Below are 17,413 nucleotides of genomic sequence, written 5' to 3'. Positions count from 1 at the left end.
AGCCTCAGTTTGATTATAATTTTTTCATTTACTAATTGAGATATTAATTTAATTTTTCTATGCTTTGATTTTTACATCTATAAAATTGAGCTAATGATCATTGGCTTGTTGTTATGATTAAATAAGTTTGCACTCTTAAGCACTCAAACAGTGCCTGGTATTTAGTAAATGCTCAATATGCATTATTATTATTATTGTATCAGCCACATCATTTCAAAATATTCTTGATGCATAAGTCAGGGATATCTAAATGTTTAATAAAACATATTTCATCTTTCAAACAAAATTTTCATATAATCACAATAAATTTATGAAATACAAAATCAGTGCTGTTTTGATTATTTGTACCTTCGTTTCTCTCATAAACTCATAAGTCCCCTTCACAAAGTTCCCAAACTCAAAGAATTACAATTTAAAAACTACTGGTCTCAGTAACTTTTGATGGACTAAGTATTTATTGATTGACTAAATCATGTTGAAAAAGCATTAGATTATAGAAAGAGCAATTTTTATAATTCATCTATTATTTTGCCTGTCTCAAATGAGGATATTCTAAGTCAAGGAAGTTATATTTGAAGACAGTTTTCATATCTTTTAGTAAATTAATTTAGATAAAAGGAATAAGCTTTTTCATAAATAATAAATCAGGGATAAGTTTGAATTAAAATCATATTTAAGGAATCAAAGCATTGTGTTATTATAATCATCATATATAGAATAGATTATCTGCCCTTTGAGCATTTGTAGATGACTTAAACATTATTAGCTTCTGAATGAAACCTGTAAGATGTAAAAAACGTTTTCTAAATAATATTAATAGTATTTACCCTTTTACTTTCAACTCTTTAAGCTTAGTGAAATTTTAGACTTAACTGATATTCCCATTTCTAGCAAAAAGATATCTATTTATCTCTAGTGCTTAACTGGAAATTTTTAAGAAAATGTTAGTTGATGTTATTAAAAGAAAGTGAAAGTGTTAGTGGCTCAGTTGTGTTGTACCCTTTGCAACCCCATGAACTGTAGCCCACCAAGCTCCTTTGTCCATGAGATTTCCCAGGCAAGAATATTGGAGTGCACTGCCATTTCCTTCTCCAATTAAAAGAAAGGTGTCATCTGAAATTATACTGTCTTATTCTTAGGAAGAATTTCCTGAGTAATCCAATGAACATCTCACAAAGATTCATGTACTCTTAAAGGGGTTGAGGGGAACGTATTCATGAGATATTTTAGTCCCTTCATTTTACAAATGAGAAGAATATGAGCCGGCTCAGTTAAGCAATTTACCAAAGATAAATGGTTGCACATTAAATATTAAGAAGTATTAAAATCTCTATTCTCAATCCAGTGCTCTTTCCACCATTTGGAAAATTAATCATACAGTCATAATCATCAAAATATTTTTTTTTCCTGTGTCCCAAAGAAGAACAGAATGCCATGTTTTAGAATCCAGATGACATGTCAACTTAAAAAGCAGCATAAAAAACAATTTTAAATTTGGATTAAGCAGATGATGAATGCTTGATTGGCAGTGACTTGTACTGGAATAGAAAGTAATTCAATAAGCAGAAATATTTCAGTCATCTGTTTTCCTGAATTTCAATAAACAGAGGTGTTCTAAGAAGGATTGAGAAATAGAAGGAAAGTCTTTCCCCAATCTGTGGCTGTCTTTATTGAACTCATTTTCTTTTTTCTTTACCCTTTCAGATGCCTCTTACCTCTGTTCTGTCCTTCTACTAATTTTTTTTTTAGAATTTTATATCAGACTTTTTTGTACTGAAATGTAAATGGCTTACAAGCCTTAAAGTACTGCCTCTACCTAAGAAGTGTAATGAGTGAGATTTAAGAGAGGCAAAGAAAGGTAAAGTTATAGAATGACTATCTAAATGTGAGATTTCAAGCATCAGTGAGGAAGAGAGTAGTGTTAGGGGAAGTACACTGACTGAAACCGCCCACCCTGGCCAGGCACCATAGTAATAATTTGCATGAGTTGTTTTACGACAGGAGGTCCTGGTAAGGAACACGGAACTAATAAGCCACCACCAACCGGAAGAGTTCAGAAAAGGTCAAAAGGAGACACCGCATGTCCGACCACCTCCCAGAATCCTTCTCTCTGGCATCCATCTTGGCTGAACAAGGTGTGCACCACCAGGAAGGACTCTGAGTCAGAATGACCGGCTAAAGACAACCCGGAAACTAATCCCCATCACCATAAAACCTGAGACTGCGAGCCACGCGACAGAGCAGTTCTCCTGGGTTCACTTACCCTGCTGCTCTCCACCCAGGTGCCCTCTCCCAATAAAATCTCTTGCTTTGTCAGCACATGTGTCTCCTCGGACAATTCATTTCTGAGTGTTAGACAAGAGCCCAGTTTCGGACCCTGGAAGGGGTCCCGCTTCCTGCAACATTAGCAGTTTAAAATTGTAGGAGAACAGACTTCCCAGTACTTTTAAAATCATTGTCAATTTCCACAAAGAAACAAAAAACAAACAAGGGAAAAAAATGACAATTATAATAGCCAAACACAAAATAAAAACAAAAAAAACCCCTCAAATAAATGGGACTCAACTATGTTTAAACTGAGATTAATATGTGGGGTATTGATTTCCTTAATAAGCTGAAGCCCTCCGTCCATGAATATACTCCTTAATTTAATTTAGATATTCTTCAATTTTTCTCAGTGATGTTTCACAATTTTATATACAGAAATCGTCATATCTCTCATTAGATTTATTTTTATGTGTTTTACTTTTTAGATATTACCATCAAAAGCATCATTTTCTTAATACCATTTCCTATTTGCTGTTTGTCTGTACAAAGATAACTCATTTTTTAAATATAATAAAATACTGACCTTTTATTCAGCAACCTTGTTATGTAACGTTATGCAAGTGGCTTACCTGTAGAATTTGCTTCACATCCCATAATGATTAAAAGATCAATTCTCTAAAGCAATATAATAAATCTAAGATTTCATACAGACAGTAATGTTTCTAAAAGTTCATATAGCAAAAATTGACAAGAAAGGAATAAATATGTAAATTCACAATCATTTTGGAAAATTTTAACACAACTCTCGAAGTAGTCCAGGGAAGATTTTTAACACAAATATCAAACTTGATCAATTTGAAATATATAAAACACTCTACTCAACAATGAAAGAAATCATACTTTTAACAAGTATATATAGACTGTATTACAAAATTCATTATATGGTTGTATATAAAAGAAATCTCAACATATTCAAAGACTGAAATGCAATAAAATACACTTTTTGACCATTGAGATGTTGAATTAGAAATCAATAACAAAAATTATTTTAAAATATATCCAAGTGTTCAGGAGCTAAGCATTTTGTTTAAATGATCACAAAGAAGAAATCACAGAGAACATGAGAAAAGGAAAATTTTAGCTATATTTTTCTGGTTTATTATGTATGTATGTTCTCTAACACCATCACAGTTCCGCCTACAAGCATATGCACTAGCAGAATTTATATTCTATATGTCTAGCTTACTTTAGGGTCTGGTAAGGCCAATGGAAGATGTTCACTAAATGGTAATTGGGTGCATCAGGCAGAACTCTTAGTTTTAGGCAACATGTTATGACTTTGATAACTGAAAAAAATAATTTATTTATTTAAATTGGAGGCTAATTACTTTACAATATTATAGTGGTTTTTGCCATACATTCACATGAATCAGCCATGGGTGTACATGTTTCCCCCATCCTGAACCTCCCTCCCACGTCCCTCCCCATCCCATCCCTGACTTTGATAACTTTAAAAAATGAATTTATTTTAATGATATGGAGTAGCTCACAGAATGGTTTGGAGAGCCAGAGAACCCATGGGTCTGAACTATTAGCCAGGAGAAATATCTAAACTTAGTTCTTGGTCTGATCTGGTGCCACTACTGCTGGATTACTTGATTACTCTGCAGATTGTAATGCTGAGTTCACAAACACAAAACGTTAGATGCTGCTAAAAAGCGGATGTTGCTTCTACTTCATTTGTGTGACCAGAATAGATTCTGCAATTGCTGTTTTTCTTTCTCTCAGTGGCAGCTTTTAATTGCAAATCTGGGGCATATGCACCCAAATGATAGAATTCCATTTCTGTGCTACTGCCCTAGTTTCAAAGGAGGCTGAGAATGCAAGTACTTGGGATCTTCAGCTTTTATAGTGAAAGATGGATTTGCCTCATAAAGTGGGAGATTCCTAAAACATATGGAATGGACAAGGTTCAAGCAATTTATCTATGACTTTCAGGCACACATGGCTCTTGCCAAGACACTTAGGTTAAACTCTATTTACTGATCTGTAGGGCCTCTGATCATGATGTCATCAAAATAGAGGTTAAGTGTGATGCCAGAAGGTCAAGGTTGCTATGAGCTAGGCTGTGATATAGAATGAAAAAGTTGAGACAGTATACTGAGATTAATACCACTGCCTTATGAATTGCAAGCAAATTGTTCTCATGTTCTCAACTTTTCAGAGTAATGGAATAAAACCATGTGCCTAATCAATAGCTATTGATTACTTAGAAAGCAAAGCAGGTGCTTTAGAATGTTATTGATTTGTTCTAGTGAAGAGACCACATATAGAACAATGACCTCAATTTGCTGTCTCTAGTTAGTCAAATTTATAACAGTCCTCTGTTTTACTCCTGAATACTCTGACTTTCACACTAGACAAACTGAAATTTTAAAAAGGAATATGACAGAAATCACCAACCCTGAATCTTTAAAACCTTCAATAGTGAAACTAAATTCTGTGATTCTCTTTAGGGATTTAATCCTGCTTTTGACATATTATAATAAATAGAAAGACATCTACTTACGCTTCATTGACTACTCTAAAGCCTTAGACTGTGTGTATCACAAAAAGCTGTGGAAGATGGCAGTAACTGACCACCTTACTTGTCTTCTGAGAAACCTGTATGTGGGTCAAGAAGCAACAGTTAGAACTGGACATGGAACAACTGATTGGTTCAAAATTGGGAAAGGAATATGATAAGACTGTATAATGTCACCCTGTTTATTTAGCTTCTATGCAGAGTACATCATTCGAAATGCTGGGCTGGATGAATCACAAGCTAGAATCAAGCTTGCCAGGAGAAATATCAATAACCTCAGATATACAGATGACACCACCCTTATGGCAGAAAGTGAAGAGGAACTAAAGCGCCTCTTGATGAAGGTAAAAGAGGAGAATGAAAAAGTTGGCTTAAAACTCAACATTCAAAAAACTAAGATCATGGCATCCAGTCCTATCACGTCCTATCATGGGAAATAGAAGGGGAAAACATGGAAACAGTGACAGATTTTATTTTCTTGGGCTTCAAAATCACTGCAAATGGTGATTGTAGCATGAAATTAAAATATGCTTGCTCCTTGGAGGGAAAGCTATGACAAACTTAAACAGAATATTCAAAAGCAGAGAGATCACTTTGCCAACAAAGATCCATCTAGTCAAAGCTATGATTTTTCCTGTAGTCATGAATGGACATGAGAATTGGACCATAAAAAAGACTGAATGGTGAAGAATTGATGCTTTTGAATTGTGGTGCTGAAGAAGACTCTGAATTGTGGTGCTGAAGAGTCCCTTGGACTACAAGGAGATCAAATCAGTCAATCCTAAAGGAAATCAACCCTGAATACTCATTGGAAGGACTGTTGCTGAAGCTGATGCTCCAATACTTTGGCCACATGATGTGAAGAGCCAACTCATTGGAAAAGACCACGATGCTGGGAAAGACTGAAGGCATGAGAAGAAGAGGGCAGCAGAGGATGAGCTGGTTAATAGCATCATCAACTCAATTAACATGAATTTGAGTAAACTCCCAAAGATAGTGGAGAACAAAGGAGCCTGGCATGCTATAATCCATGGGGTTGCAAGGAGTCAGACATGACTTAATGACTGAACAATAACAATAATAATAACAACAGCAACAATAAATAGAGAAAGCTCTTGGAACTTTTAGTGGACTCTCCCTAATAAAATATTATTCCCTGAGACATGAAGTCAAGATGGTCATTCTGCTTGTGGCTGAGTATACTACTTTAACAATATACTAAGAAACTAATGAAATATTTTTGGAATTTTGGGATTCCTACTAGTACTATTGGGAGGCAGACTTAAACCACCATTTATCATCTCATCTTCATGTCTCCACCTTGACCAGTGGACGATAGTGATACTGCAGGTGTCAAAGTCAGAACAGTGAAGGCTGAAGAGGTTTGGATGGGAAAAACTGACTTCCATTTTCTAGAAAACTCTTCTGAGCTAAGTCATTACATGTCTCCAATTATGGTGAAAAAAAATGTTAATATATTGTAAGATTAACTCATTTTCCTTAGAAAAGTGGCAAGTCAGACTTGGAGATTCAGCTATTCCTTATTAGAATCTACCATTATATTCTCATCCCACTACAAAGAAGTCCAGTTCTTTTTTGTTCAATGACCCATTCCAAGATGCAAATTAAATTGTCATAATAAAACAGCTTTCAAAATTAAATGTTCAGTTGTACAGATACCAAGGGGGAAAATAGGGGGTGGAATGGATTGGGATATACCCACACATATATGCTATATATAAAATAGACAACTAATAAGAACTGACTTGATTGCACAGGAAACTCTATTCAATGCTCTGTGGTGACCTGAACGGGAAGTAAATCAGGGAAAATCTAGGAATATGTGTATGTATGTGGCTGATGCACCTTTCTGTACAGTAGACATTAACACAACATTGTAAAGCAAATAAGAAAGTGAAAGTGAAAGTGTTAGTCACTCGGTTGTGTCCGACTCTTTGTGACCCTATGGACTGTAGCCCACCAGGTTCCTCTGTCCATGGAATTCTTCAGGCAAGAATGCTGGAGTGGGCTGCCATTTCCTTCTCCAGGGAATCTTCCCAACAGAGGGACTGAACCCAGGTCTCCCACATTGCAGGCAGACTCTTTACTGACTTAGTCACCAAGGAAGACTTAAAATGAAAGCTGCTCAGTCCTGTCTGACTCTTTGTGACTCCATGGACTATACAGTCCAGGGAGTTCTCCAGGCCAGAATACTGGAGTGGGTAGCTTTTTCCCTTCTCCAGCAGATCTTCCCAACCCAGGAATCAAACCGGGGTCTCCTGCATTGCAGGTGGATTCTTTACCAGCTGAGCTATCAGGGAAGCCCCTAAAGCAGATATACTCCAATAAAAATTAATAAAAAAGTTATCACTGTTTACTTGGGAATTTGGTAGATGCATTATATATTATATATTAATGTAACACTAATAACAGCAAATAAGAGCCCCAGAGAATATCACATGATGTGTTAATAGTTATTACCTCCATGTAAATCATTTTATATTAAATATTAACATTTTTATTAGAAAAATTAAATGTGTAATGTTATTCTACTCAACCTGTGGATATAAGAAATAAGACAGTTACCACATTCACAGTAAGTGAATGATATTTTGGCATTGCCTTGAGCGAAGAATTTAAGAGTTGAACATTACTTTCTAATTACATTGGTATACCTAAGTGTTTTTATTTTTAATTAATTTATTTATTAAAATAAATTTTATAAGTTATAAAGTGTGTGATGCAGTAGTATTAACCATATGGACAATGTTATCTTTATAACTTAATCATCTTATGTAACTGAAACCGTATAACTGTTAAACAACTCCACGTTTTCCTTTCCCCTCATTCCCTGGCAACTAATATCATTCTACTGTTTGTTTCTATGAGTTTGACTGTTTTAAGTATCTTATATAAATGAAATCATGTGGTAGTTGTTCTTCTGTGACTGTATTATTTCACTCAGCCTAAGGTCTTCCAGGTGTATATATGTCATTGCACATAGCAAATTTTCTTCCTTTTTAAGGCTGAACAATATTCCATTGTATGTGTATACCACATACTATATATATATATATATATATATATATATATATATATATATATATATGTATGTATGTATTATAAATATACCATACTATGTTGATGACTGTAGCTTTGTAGTATAATCTGAAGTTAGGAAGGTTGATTCCTCCAGGTCCATTCTTCTTTCTCAAGACTGCTTTGGCTATTTGGGGTCATTTATATTTCCATATGAATTGTGAAAATTTTTGTTCTACTTCTGTGAAAAATGCCATTGGTAATTTGATAGGCATCACACTGAATCTGTAGATTGTGTTTGGTAGTATAGTCATTTTCACAGTATTGATTCTTCCTACCCAGGAACATGGAATATCCCTCCATCTGCTTATGTCATCTTTGATTTCTTTCATGTCTCCTTAGGTAAGTTTATACCTAGCTATTTAGTTCTTTTTGTTGTAATGGTGGGATTGATTCCTTCATTTCTCTTTCTGATTTTTCATTGTTAGTATATAGAAATGTGAATGATTTCTGTGTATTGATTTTGTATCCTGCAACTTTGCTAAATTCACTGTTTAGCTCTAGTAATTTTCTGATACTACCTTTAGGATTTTCTATATACAGTATTGTGTCATCTACAAACAGTGAGAGCTTTGCTTCTTCTTTTCTGATCTGGATTCCTTTTTTAAAAAAATTTTTCTTCTTTGATTGCTGTAGCTAGGACTTCCAGAAGTATGTTGAATAATAGAGGTGAAAGTGGACACCCTTGTCTTGTGCCTGATCTTAGGGGGAATGCTTTCAGTTTTTCACCATTGAAAATATTGTTTTCTGTAGGCTTATCATATATAGTCTTTACTCTGTTGAGGTAGATTCCTTCTATGCCCATTTTTTAAAGTGATCTCTTCTGATATCAATTTCTATGTTAGAGCAATCATGACTTGCTATGCTGTGCTTAGTCGCTCAGTCATGCCGGACTCTTTGTAATGCCATAGACTGTAACCTGCCAGGCTCCTCTGTCCATGGGGATTCTCCAGGCGAGAATACAAGAGTAGGTTGCCATGCCCTCCTCCAGGGGATCTTCCCAACCCAGGGATTGAACCCAGGTCTCCTGCACTGCAGGTGGATTCTTTACTGTCTGAGCCACCAGGGAAGCCCTGGTGCCCTTCAGTGCCAATCAGGCTAGATAAAATATGACAATTTCCCCTGTATCTTCAATGACCTGTTGTCTCTGATCTCTTCTGATATTAATTTTTATGTTAGAGCAACCATGACTTACTCTGGCTTAATGAAATACAAAATAAACTATTAAAAATATATTGGGCAGTTTATGAAATCTCTAAAAGATTCAAGAGCCAAGATTGGTGTTTAAAAGTTTGAAATTATGCCTAGGAATTATGCTGTAGAATTAGTCCAGAGAACAACCTAGTGCTAGAGTCACAGGCCAGAGAGGCTGTAGCTGGAACTACAAATATCAATGATAGGGGATGCTAGATACAATAATGTGAATCAATAGAATGTTTGTTCTGGATATTGAAAACAATTTGTGCTTCCCATTTCCAGAATATATTCTAAGAAGTCTTTTCTTCCTGTCAATAACTTCTTGTCCAATCTCCAGAAAGTATATAACTGATCAGCAGAGCTAAGGTCATATGCTAGCCTATAACTTTAAGTAATGCTCAAAGATTTAAGTAGCTGGCATTTTCAGTTTCTATAATGTGCGACAGAGACAGATTCTTTACTCATAAGATCAGGATTTCCATAATTTTATATGTGTTCATACACTGGACAAAAATGATAAGTAGAACTCTCAGAGTTTATTCATGAATAAAAACCACATAAATCATAGTTTTCTTTACAGTAATATTTTGGACACAAGCATAAGGAAGGTTTGTTTGTTTTGTTTTGTTTTTTTATCTTTGGAGAGTCTACAGAACTCTTTTTTAAAAATTTTTTTTCAGTGGGTTTTGTCATACATTGACAAGAATCAGCCATAGAGTTACACGTATTCCCCATCCCGGTCCCCCCTCCCACCTCCCTCTCCACCCGATTCCTCTGGGTCTTCCCAGTGCACCAGGCCCTAGCACTTGTCTCATGCATCCCACCTGGGCTGGTGATCTGTTTCACCATAGATAATATACATGCTGTTCTTTACACAATGTGTGTGTGTTTATAAATTCTGACTTTATATAAAGTAGGCCTTTGTTATTTAGTGTTGCTATTCTGATATAAAATAGGGATTCTTTTAGTTACAAAGAGGAAAATGAAAACATTTTTTCTTAACTAGCTAAATGAAATATGAACATGATATTTAACATCATTTCTGATGCAAACTCAAAATTATACTTCTTCTCAGTCAGTGCTATTGTCAGTCCTTGGCTTTATTAATTATTAATGGGAAATATGTATCCAAGACATTACTGCAAATAAATATTTTAGAATATGTCTGGCTCCTCTTGGTACAGTGAAAACATTTTTATAATATAAAATGTAAGGACACATATTTTTCTAGCATAAGTTCTATTGCATATTCTTACATATTAAAACCATATATAATTACTGTTAAGTGAAAAGCCTGGATTAGTTGAGTAAATTGTTACAGAGTCAGTGGTAAGAAAACTATTATATTGTTTTGTTTAGTACAGTAACTCAGTTTATATATAGGATATAAAGTCCCTTTTGAGGGACTTTTCATCTAGCTAATAAGTGGGTTAATTAAAAATAGGAAGACAATATGGCACCATGGTGTTTTTAGAATCAGAGGTATATGAATTGAAAATATTCAATGATAATTTTTGAGATCCTACCATAGTCATGTATATGGATTTCACATTTTCTCTAGGAATTTCCTTTTTGTCATCTAAAAAATTTGAAACATTTAACTAATGAAGTTTTTGACAACAAAACAAATCTTAAAGGCAAGACACAAAAAGGTGAAAACTTTCCAAGTAACTTTACTATGTTTCAGAACAAAATTCAGTAATATTTATAGAAATAGAAAAATATTCATCACTTCTACAATGCAAAATTAATAATTTATGGCATCCAACCAAAGATTACCAGGCATACAAAGAGACAGGAAAAGATGAGCTATAAAAAAATAATTGCTTGTAAGTGACCCAAAACTGACATAGATGCTAGAATTAGAAGATAAGGAAACCAAAATAGCTTTTATAATAATATCATATATGTTAAAAAAGTTATGCAGAAATATAGAAGATACACAAAATAATCAAATTTAACCTCTAGAGATGAAAGCTACAGTGATTCAGATTAGAACAAATGAACAAACAAATCATTGGATGGGGTTATATCTGGCAGAAGAAAGAGTGTTTTTGGGTAAGAAATGATAAAAACACCAACCCTCCAGTTCACTGTCATTCTCAAAGAGCTTAAAAGAGAACTCAGTTTGGTGGAATAGTAGACCAGAGAATAAGTTAGAGGGGAATACTTCTGGCAGTGACAAAGCTAAGACATGGCTTCTACTTTGCGGGGGTCTTCCACTGTAAAAGAGGCAAGCATGAGGATGAACCATGAACTCTTCCCATGCTGAAGTTCACTCTGTAGTGAACTCCATCCCATGTTATTAGAGGCCAGTGATATCAGAGGGAGAAAACTAAGATCATATCCTGACTGCCAATGGGAAGTTAGTTGTGCCTGTCAGACAAGTAGGGTCTCCCCTTCCCCTCCCTTTTCCTTTTTAATTCTAAAATCTGAGTTATAATAAAACAGAACAGCAATTTAGAGGAAAATATGTGGGAAGCTTTTTGGCTACTTGGAGTTGTTGCTTTAAACACATATCCCTCCAAAAAAATAGTAACATAATAATAACAGTACATAAAGTGTCTGTTGTTGTTTAGTTGCTAAGTCGTGTCCAACTCTTTGCAACCCCATGGATTGCAGCCCACCAGGCTCCTCTGTCCATGGGATTTTCCAGGCAAGAATAATGGAGTGGGTTTCCATTTCCTTCTCCAGGGGATCTTCCCAACCCAGGGATCAAATCTTCATCTCCTGCTTGGCAGATGGGTTCTTTACCACTGAGCCACCAGGGAAACCTGAAGTGTCTGTACATTTACTTAAATGAATTATTTAAAAATTTTTGTGGTAAGTTTTGTTCTAGACTGTGAAAGCATTAAATTTCCCTTGTAGCAGTTACTGAAAAAATAATTAAATGTTTTAATTTTTTTTACTTTATCAGGATTGAATTTATCAATCAAATCACATATGATTAAACTGGTCTTCCAATGCATATTTTCTAATATACACTTTATAGACACATAGTCTAATAATAAACATGGTATTGTTATCTAAATTATTTTTACTAACATATATGATAGACCATGAGAGGATTTTGGCTCACTTAGCAACTCCCATACTTTTATTTTAGTGGAATACATAGTTTAAGTGGAAAATATAGCCTAGTGGACGTAAAATAAATTATATTTGGAGATGAATAATAATGGAACTGGAGGATTATGTGTAAGTTAGAGACTTTGGGATTTGGCTTACTTGAAGTACAGAGTGCTTAAACTGTGCTTCTGGTTAATAAATTGGCTTTCGACGTTGAAGAAAAGTCTATAATTTCTTCTACTACAGTTTGGTATTTCAAGAGCTACCAAGAAATCAGTGCTTATTGACTTTAGGTCTCTCAGAAATTAAGACACAAGAGAAGTCAGATACCATCACTGTGGCAGTAAATTCCCTCTATCCAAAACAGTTTAAAAAATTACACTTCTCTCATTAGAATACCACAGGGTAATGTCATTATCTTGTCATATTCTTTCTCTTCTGTGTTATGCAGTAAGACAAGATTTTTTTCCCTCTAATGCTGACTCCCCTTTTTTGGGGGTCATTTCCCTCTCCTAGAAGAGAGCCTTAGCTTAGTTAGGAAAAGAAAGTTTTTATTATCATAACACTAAATAAAAATTATCAGCATTTACAAGAGAAATTTTGACTGTGGATGTTTAATTGAAAGATTCAAACACATTTCCATAGGATCTTCAAGGTACCTGACCTCCCCCACAGCCTATCTTGCTGAGAAGAAAGATGAAAGGAGTTTATTGACTGCTAATCAAGCCTTGGAAAGTAAAGTGCTAAAGAAGGCTAAAGAGACCAAATTCATAGAAAAGGGGAGAAAAGTTAGGGAAAACCTACAGTGATGCATCTTTGAGCTGAAACCTATATAGACTTTAAATGGAAAAAAGGAAAACACTCAGCACAGATTGCTATCCACTCTTCTGTGTTTTGTACTGTAAAATGGACTTTTCTTCTAGTAACAGACACACTTTCATGCTCTTCCTGACATTAAAGTCTACACAAATAAGGATTTAAATACTTGTGATTTTGTGTGAAATTATTGTAGTCTGACATAACTTATGGCTGTGCCTCCATCTAAGAATAACATAGACATTAGCCAAGAAATACTACTGTCTATCTAAACTATTTACCAGACTGTTGCTGAGGAACAGGAGTCCTCATAACTTTTGTAAATTGATGTTATGAATACTCTTTCAGCATGGAAATAACTTGAGAAAGTAGTAATCTTGGCCTGGAAGTGTTAAGTTTGGCTGAGTGTCAAGTCTGAGAATGCATGGTTTAACATGAATGCCTATGTTAATATTTTCTTTTGGGTTTATTAGGTTCCCATAGGAAAATTTCATGAGCTCTTATCAGGTTATGAAGAAGTTATGTTATCAGGGAAGAAGTTTGGGGAAGGTATTTGTGTATCCAAAGTGGATGATAAAAGGGAAATTAGATTGTTTATGAAGACAGAGGAAAAGGTCCCTGAATGATATGGTAATATTGGTGGGGGCACTGCAGTTGATATAGTATTTGGTTCCAGCTACATTTGAAACCTGGCTTGAAACTAGTGAAAAGTCAGCCATTGAGTACCTGCGAAGAAGAATGAATTATTTGGGAATTCGTGATTCTCTGCCAATTAGTTCTCAAATAATTCATTGCATAATTAATTGAGAACATTGGAATGGGATAAGGTTTAGGGAAAATAGATACAAATTGTTTAGTGGACAGTATACATTATGATTGATTTAAGAGGTTTTCAAGGGTAATTTTGACTTTACTGCCTTAAAAGATGCTTTCCACTTATTTTAGCATCTAGCAAAGCATCAAAGTAATATTTGACTCCAATTTATGGACACATCTGAATATACAAAATCTCAAGTAACCTAAATTTTGGAAGGTAAGTTTAAAGAGAAATTATAAGGTATGAGTAAAATATTTTCTTTTCAATGAGCTGTGCAAATGGAGAACTACATCTGTAGGACCCTAGAATTTGTAGATATTTTCAGTATGATTGAGCTAGCAAGGGTCAGTTGTTTATAGTACTATAGTAGGAAATCTTATGGTGTCTTAGTATAAAAGTATGTAATCTTATTTAATTGTGATGATATTGATATTTTAAAAGACTAAGAAAATTAGGATGTGTGTGTATGTGTGTGTGTATATTAAAGGACATTGAAGAAACTATTATTCATGAATTTGTTGTTGTTCAGTCGGCAAGTCATGTCTGACACTTTGCGACCCCATGGACTGCAGCACACCAGGCTTCCCTGTCTCTCACCATCTCCTGGAGTTTGCCCAAGTTCAAGTAATTTACTATATCCCAAATTTAGAATTCAGAAGTTGGCACGACATGGATTCAGCACTTTTTTTGGTCTGTGTTAGAGTTAAGGAAGGAGTGAATATTATTTGATATCTATAAGAAGACTAAACCTAAGGACAATGTATACTTTTTCTTGTGAGATTTTTTTTTTCCTTGGAAAAAATGCTTCAGAGAAATACTAGAGTCTAAAATTTTGGGGAACAGTAGCTATTGATTAGATTATTTGAACGTGAAGGTATAGTTAAATAATAAAATTGAATCTTGGAGTAAAGGACTCTGATAAAGCAGTTACATCTCTAAGGGCAAGATCAACTTAAGGAAGTTAACTTGAAAATGTAATTTAACAGGTGTGAGTTTTGACAAACTTCAGTGAATATGCGCACCATGTTGTTTATTGATAAGGGGAAAGAGGATTACTTTTCTCATTAACAAGACCACTTCTTACCAATCTTAAAAAAAACTAAAGATATTTGGAAAGTTCAGATGGTATTATAATTGATTCATCCAAGATTGCTCCTAGAGTGAAATAAGTGGCTTGGCATTCAGAGTTTATAGTCATTTCTCTTCATTTGAGGTTTCACCTTCTGCTGTTTCAGTTACCCTTGGTCAACTGAAGTTCAAAAATATTAAATGAAAAATTCCAGAAATAAGCAATTCATAAATTTCTAAGTAGTGTGATGAAATCTCATATTATCCATCCTACCCACTGGGAAACGAGCCATCCCTTTGTCCAGCGTGCATCACCCCTTAGTCACTTAGTAGCCATCTTGATTATAGAACTGACAGTCGTGGTATCTCAGTGCACATGTTCAAGTCAACCTTATTTTCTTAATAACAGTCCCAAAGCAAAAAAGAAGTGATACTGGCAATTTGTACAGGCTAAAGAGAAGCCATAAAGTGCTTCCTTTAGGTGAAAAGGTGAAAGTTTCTGACTTAATAAGGAAAGAAAAAAATCATATGCTGAGGGTTACTAAGGTCTATGGTAAGAATATATCTTCTGTATGTGAAATTGCAAAGAAGAGAAAATAAATTTTTGCTAGTTTTTCTGTCATACCTCAAACTGCAAAAGTTACAGTCATAGTGCATGATAAGTGCTTAATTAAGATGGAAAAGGTATTAAATTTATACAATAAGAAATTCTGAGAGAGAGGAAGAGACCACATTCACATAACTTTTATTATAGTATGTTATAATTGTTCTATTTTATTATTAGTAGTCTTATTGTGCCTATTTTATAAATTAAACTTTATCATAGGTATGTAAGTAAAGGAAAAAACTACATATAGTATATATATAGTATACATAGTATATATAGGATTTGATGCTATTCACATTTTCAGGCATCCGCTGGGGTCTTTGACTGTATCCCCCAAGGATAAGGGGGCTACTGTATTTTCTAGTGTGCCTCCCTAAGGCAGATGTTAGAAGTTAAAAAAAAAATCCCAGACCCTCTTTCAGCTTGGGATCTTGATATGAAAGAAATTCCACAAACTCAATGCATTCATGTGAGACTTGGAAGATGAAAATTAGGGAAGACAGTCATCCCGGTGCTTTGGTTTTTGTGACTAGCAAGCATCACTGTGGAGACACATTCTTCCGTAGCATCATTCTTTTAGCTCACTAGGTGCGTGCTTGGGTGCTCAGTCACTCAGTCGTGTCCAACTCTTTGCAACTCTATGAACTGTAGCCCACCAAGCTCCTCTTTCCATGGGATTTCCCAGGCAATAATATTGGAGTGGGTTGCCATTTTCTCCTCCAGGAGATCTCCCTGACCCAATGAGTGAACCTGCATCTCTGCATTAGCAGGCAGATTCTTTACCACTGTGCCACCTACTTGCAACTAGCAGGTTAGTAAGTCCTGGAGATTTAATGCACAGCATAGTGATTATAGTCAACAATACTGTATTATAAACTTAAAAGTTTCAAAGAGACTAGATTGTAATTGTTCTCACCACAAAAAATAATAATTGTGTGGCATGATAGAAGTGTTAGCTAATGCTACAATTGGTAATCATACTGCAATATATAAATGTGTCAAACTAACAAGTGTACACCTTACACTTACACAATGTTATATTGCAGCTATATCTCAACAGAAAATACTATAGCCTGGGTGGCTTAAACAACAAGCATTTATTTCTTATGAATCTGAAAGCTGGGAGGCCCATGCTCAAAGTCCTGATCAATTCAGTTTCTGTTGAGCCTACACTGTTGTTCATAAACAATCATCTTATTACTCACATAGTATAAGGGAAGAGAGAGCTCTTTGGGGTCTCTTTTCAGTTCAGTTCAGTTCAGTCGCTCAGTCGTGTCTGACTCTTTGTGACTCCATGAATCGCAGCATGCCAGGCCTCCCTGTCCATCACCAACTTCCGGAGTTTACTCAAACTCATGCCCATCGAGTCGGTGATGCCATCCAGCCATCTCATCCTCTGTCGTCCCCTTCTCCTCCTGCCCCCAATCCCTCCTAGCATCAGGGTCTTTTCCAATGAGTCAACTTTTTGAATGAGGCGGCCAAAGTTTTGGAGTTTCAGCTTCAGCATCAGTCCTTCCAATGAACACCCAGCACTGATCTCCTTGAGGATGGACTGGTTGGATCTCCTTGCAGTCCAAGGGACTCTCAAGAGTCTTCTCCAACACCACAGTTCAAAAGCATCAATACTTCCGCGCTCAGCTTTCCTCACAGTCCAACTCTCACATCCATACATGACCACTGGAAAAACCATAGCCTTGACCAGACAGACCTTTGTTGGCAAAGTAATGTCTCTGGTTTTTAATATGCTGTCTAGGTTGGTCATAACTTTCCTTCCAAGGAAAAGACGCTTTCCTTCCAAGCGTCTTTTAATTTCATGGCTGCAATCACCATCTGCAGTGATTTTGGAGCCCCCCCCCAAAAAAAGTCTGCCACTGTTTCCACTGTCTCC

Source organism: Muntiacus reevesi, chromosome X (genome assembly GCF_963930625.1).
Source record: "Muntiacus reevesi chromosome X, mMunRee1.1, whole genome shotgun sequence".
NCBI classification, from domain to species: Eukaryota; Metazoa; Chordata; class Mammalia; order Artiodactyla; family Cervidae; genus Muntiacus; species Muntiacus reevesi.
Note: the sequence above shows the minus strand (reverse complement) of the source record.